Source organism: Magnolia sinica, chromosome 11, assembly GCF_029962835.1.
Source record: "Magnolia sinica isolate HGM2019 chromosome 11, MsV1, whole genome shotgun sequence".
Classification (NCBI taxonomy): Eukaryota; Viridiplantae; Streptophyta; class Magnoliopsida; order Magnoliales; family Magnoliaceae; genus Magnolia; species Magnolia sinica.
The window spans coordinates 55,059,939-55,065,559 of NC_080583.1; the positions used below are offsets into that span (position 1 = coordinate 55,059,939).

Sequence of the window (5,621 nt, forward strand, 5' to 3'; positions counted from 1 at the left end):
TTGTACTACAGTTATATGCCATCTGTTATATGGTGCTTATACTTACCTCTACTCTGTTTTGGATTACTACAAACACCTCTCCTCTGTTTAATAAATAAGGATATATAAGACGATAAAATAAATAGGTAAAAAAAAAGAAACCAGCAATCAGGAATTGGAGGTAAAACTAATAGGCGAACATTTTACTCTCATGTAACAGTCTCAGCTATAAAATGGAAGCATCTATCGAAAGGTAGAGCAGACTGAAACTGAACTAGACTCGCAGTGGTTGACCATTGAGAGAGTTAGAAGGATCCTACAACTAAGGAAAAATACAACAGTGCAGCCCGTTTATTTCAACTGTTACTGTTTATATGTTCTCAAATATTTCAGCAAAATATTTTTCTTTTTTACTACCCATTTAGTTCCACCAAATATTGAAAAATTCCATGAGATCTTGCACAATCAAGAAATGTCATGATATTTGGCTTGTTCCTTTTCTAATCCTAAACTAATTTGGTACTCTATGATTCAACATATTGCTAGTCTGCATGTTTTTTTCTAGTTACTCTATGATGTTTATTTGCCATTCAACCTGTTTATAAGCTTCTAATGGCAGGTTTACTGTAGATTAAGCCCAGTTTCACTGCATGAAAGGTTATGGAATCACATGAAAGGTTATTTACTAGTTAGCTTTGTATCCCTGCTAGATCTGAAAATGAAAATATGCCATTTCCTCAAAAAATCTGACAGCTTGCAGCGGGGGTGGTGGTTTGGATCAGTCAAATGGAACTTGTTGCAGTAGACATAAGGTGTTTGCTTTTGTTGGCTGGACACTTGCCAAGGTGTTCTACAACAGTCAGATTCAATATTGCAGTACACATGGTGTTTTAATTATGTGACACAGACTTCAGATAATCTTCCTGGTTATTGTTTGCCTTCTGCTCCGACTGAAAGTATTGGCTATGTGCTGTAGGTACGATCTGCTACACTCGACACATGGCTTCCAGAACAAGTTGCATTTATTCAAAGTAAGCATGCAGAACACTTCTCAGGCTTACATTTCTTATGAGCTTTTTAATTGCCGCAAATCTGCCTACCAATGAGGACAACTTCTTAGTCTTCTTTATATTGATTTTAATATTGTTCTTACTCTTTTGGTTGTATGCAGCAATGGGAAATGAGAAATCAAATAGCTACTGGGAAGCAGAATTGCCTCCAAATTACGACAGAAATCTTTTGGTGGGCTCTAGTTGATGAATAGCCTGGATCCATCACACGTGCTGCGAATCACCTTAGCACCCATCTTCTACGTAACATCTGTTTGTTTGTGGTCTAAACACCTTCTTGGTCTTATTGGATGTCTTTCACTTAGCAATACGAGATTTCTTGTGCATCAACTAAAGCTTTGTGTTTTCCTAAATTGTGCATGGTAAAATGGGATTTCACTAACTTTTTAGCATGCCTGACTTGAGCTGACAAAACAGGTTTCTTCTAATTCAAAAGCAGAGTCGGTCCCAGTGCAGGCTGATTCAACACAGAAAGTGCAACCTTCACCCAATATCCCACCTCCAAAGGTTGATTATGCCACTGATCTTTCAATATCCTTTCTATGGATGGCCTAAGTCAAAATGGGTGATATTTTTGGGATCCATGACAAGCTTGAAAGTTATTCATGTCCACTGTAAAGTAAATGAGTCAATGTCTTGCTTGTAAATATGTAGTTTTCACTTTCAGGTTGTTGAAATCATTGACCGGTATGAGACAGTGCATTCCAGAGAGCTCAAGAGGCAATAAGCTTGCATTTATACAGGACCCGAAAATGGACAAAACCTGCACCAGGACAGTAACGATAAGATTTCCTTGTAATTATCATCATCTGCTGATTGTAAAATTTCCCCCTTTCTCTGGGATTTATCTCTTTGCTGAACTGTAACTGCATTTTAGAGATGTCTTAAGATCACTAAAAGTTTTAGGATTTCAGCTCAGCGATTGAGCTTTAAAAGAGTGATTCTTCTATTGTTTTTTAGTTGTGTGATCCCTATGAAGCTGTTGAACTCTTGATGGATGAAAGATTCTTGTTTGTGTCTTGATGATTTCCTGCTGCTTTTCTGGATATATTTGGATCAGTCTTGACATGTGAAACATTTATTTGTTTTTTGAAGTTGTGGACTGGGGGAACTTAAAAAACCTAAAAAGTTGGGATTTGGGAGCTTAAAAAACTTAAAAGTCAGGACTTGGGAGCTTTTGAAATGATCAAAAATAAAATAACATTTGATCCCTTCTGTTGAGATCAGGGCTGAAGTTGGGAATTTAAGAGGGTCCAGTGTCTCATTGTTTTCATGATTCATCTACTACCACTATACTAATTTCAATGTGATCTTTAGTCTTTCTTCATGAATTGGAAGTGGGTATTTGGAATTATAGTTTTCTTTTTTTCCGATAGAGATTCAAATTTTAGATGTGTTGCTCTTTCCATGTGAATATGATTTTCTTGAATATGATTTTCTTCTAACATCTTTCTTACTGTAGATGGGGTGTTAAGAAGCCTCAAATCATGAAAAATTCTGTCACGATCTTGTCGAGTGCAGGTCTTGGGATGGCCATGTTCAGTCTCGGTAAGATCATTGATATGCTCATCATGTTCAGTCTCGGTAAGATTATTGATATGCTCATTCGACGTGAGGGGTGTCATTAAGAAATATGACAGTCCTGAACGAAGTAAGTTTGCTTATTCTATGCACTTGCTATGAATTTCTTAAATCTCTATATGCTTTCTCATCACCATGCCTTCTTTTCTTGCAGTTCTTGAAGAATTCTTTCATTTAAGACTTAAGTTCTATGTATAGAGAAAGGTGAGCTTTGATCTAGGCCCCCCATTTTTTTCTTTTTGGTAATTAAAAAAATGGTAGTATTGACTTGCTACTTTCATGTAGAAAGTAATGTTGGATAATCTTGAGAAGGAAGAAGGCCAGGTGGAGGAGGTGACAGGATAGATGGAGGGCAGGGCAGGCAAGCCTCTCTCTAAGGCTTCTAGACAAGTTGGAAAGAACCAAAGAAAGAACAACACCAAGAAAGCCAATGAAGCAGATACTGTTGTTGAATCTGTAGCATCAGTTAGTACTACAGCTGAAACTGGTAGGCATCATTCTTTTCTGATGAATAAAAAATCATCTTTGTCAGTAAGCCAGTGTTTGGATGTACACACCAATTGACAGCATAAAAATTGAAACTCGATCGGCGTGTTTGGACGTACATGCCAATCGACAGCACAGAAATTGAAACCCGAAATGGGTGGATTGTCAGTTACCATAAGATTTCATTCATCTTAATGCATGTTATCTTTTTCTCTCCGTAGGACATGTTTCCGAGGGGGCAAAACCCAAAGGTAGGGGAGCTCTGAAGAAGGCTCCTACTTGAAAGGTGTGCTTGCAAATCCTGAACTTCTTATTTCCCAAGTATCTCCCTGTTTTGGTGGACTCCTCATTGCCTTTTTGGTTTTGGTCTTTCAGCAGAAAATGTCGACTGTTGTTGATAGTGAAGAGGAAGATGATGAGGTGCTCGAGCTGAAAGAATGAATGACGAGGTGCTCGAACTAAAAGAATGAATGATTGTGTTGAGATTAAGGCTGAAGTTGGAAATGAATGATTGTGTTTGATTGAATGAATGAATGATTGTGTTTGATTGAATGAATAAATGATTGTGTTTGATTGAATGAATGAATGATTTAATCACTATATCAGCTTATATGAGTTATCAGGGTGTACTACAATGGTAAGAGCTACCATTACTATTTAAATTTTTTATTAACAATAGGCATTAGCTACAATTATTAACCATAGCCCTTTATTGAAAACTGTAGCTCTTGCTAATTTTAGCCTTTTGCTACAGTTCGCATTCTACTTTTCGCGACAGATACAATCCGTAGCTATATATAAATTTAAAACTACAGACAATATCGCTACGGATTTAATCCGTACCTATAGTTTTACTAGCTACGGCTATTACCTGTAGCCTTGTATCTGAAAACCATAGCTGTTGTTAAATTAAGCCTATTGCTATGGTTCTTGCTGAACTTTTAGCTACAGATATAATCCGTAGCTATAAGTACTTTAGGCTATAGAAGCTATGGCTACGGTTTTAATCTGTATCCATTGCTTCTATGATTATGGATAGAATCCGTAGCTATAGCTCTTTGACTTATGGCTACAGCATCAATGGCTACGGTCGTGCTACGAATGATAACCGTAGCCATGGGCTTTTGGCTACGGTTTTTATCCGTAGCCTTTGCCCCTTTTTTGGTAGTGCGTGCTTTTTCTGTACTGTTGTAACTTCATTCGGACTATGTAACCTTCTATGTCATTGAACCTACCTTTGATGTCATCAAGGGTGTCTTCGATGTCATTGAAAGGTGTTCGAGGAATCGATAATGCATCCAAAACAATCCAGAGAGTTAATTCAATTTCTTTGATAAATTCGATGTCATCGAAGAGGCCTTCGATGTCATCGTATAAGTCTTCGATATCATTGAGGAGACCTTCGAGTAATCTAACATTATGCCCAATATGTCCAGCGAGTTTTGCCAAAAATCTACATAAAATTCGATGTCATCGAACTGGCTTGATGCCATCGAGCAAAGCTTCGAGTCATTGAACAGTCGATCGAGTCATCGAGAAATGTCTTCAATTTGTCCAGCAACCAACTTGATTTTCATTTATAAATTCGATGTCATCGAATGGTAGCTTTGATGTCATCGAACGGTGATCGATGAAACAGTTAATGTGAATTCTGCACTTGTTATTTCGACTTCTTTCCTTCTCCACTTGATTTTCTTGAATCTTGGGACCTCAAAATCTTCAATCTTTGTCTCCTAAGATCTATTCTTTACCATGGTGATCTTTGAGCGTCAAATCCATGCTTTTAGCATCTTTTCCAATCTAAGCTCTTAAATTCACCTCGCATCACAAACATGAATAAAATAAGGCATTAAGTAGTATCATGTTCATAAAACCAAGATATAAATGGGGGGATAATATGCAATATTTGACCCTCAACACTTCCTTCTTCTCTAATCTTTTTTTTTCCTAGTTATTTTTTATGTTTTTCTTTAAGAGTTTTATTTTAACTATGTCTTTGGTTGGCTAATCTCTTATCTAAGACTAAGGGATGAAGCTTATAGTTAATTTGATTATTTAGTTTATTTGATTCAACAAACAATGGTTGGAATTTTGATATTAGATTGAATAGATTTGATTTTACTTTAAATACTATGAGTTGTTTATTTCTTGACTTGTTGTGCATGTTGAGTGTGATGAATGCTTGATTTAACAATTTTCTAGCCTTAACCTAGATAAGGAATCAATCTGTATAATTAATTGATCCAGTGATGCCTAGGTTGCATTGGATGCTTTTGATTCCCTGTGATTGATGTCCGAGTGCTTTATGAGAAAATTGTTCAATTGAATTCATATTTTAACCTTGTTTATGATTGGTTTAACCGCTATATCTTCTGATTGGATAGGATGGGACTTCGATACCAATTGAGATATAATCGTTAAATCAATAAAATAGATATTGTGATTACTATGAGTGGATTCCTGGATCCTTAGTCTTTTATTTCTTTTTTAAAACCCCTTTTTTAA

At 36.4% G+C, this 5,621-nt stretch overlaps 1 long non-coding RNA gene across 1 annotated transcript; it reads left to right on the plus strand.

The window, feature by feature from the left end:
* Window positions 1-449: 449 nt before the first annotated feature.
* LOC131218375 (uncharacterized) lies at window positions 450-2,210 on the plus strand. The gene is made up of 4 exons (XR_009157677.1): window positions 450-498; window positions 545-1,010; window positions 1,151-1,556; window positions 1,717-2,210. It is a non-coding gene; the product is annotated as an uncharacterized LOC131218375 (long non-coding RNA).
* Window positions 2,211-5,621: the final 3,411 nt, after the last annotated feature.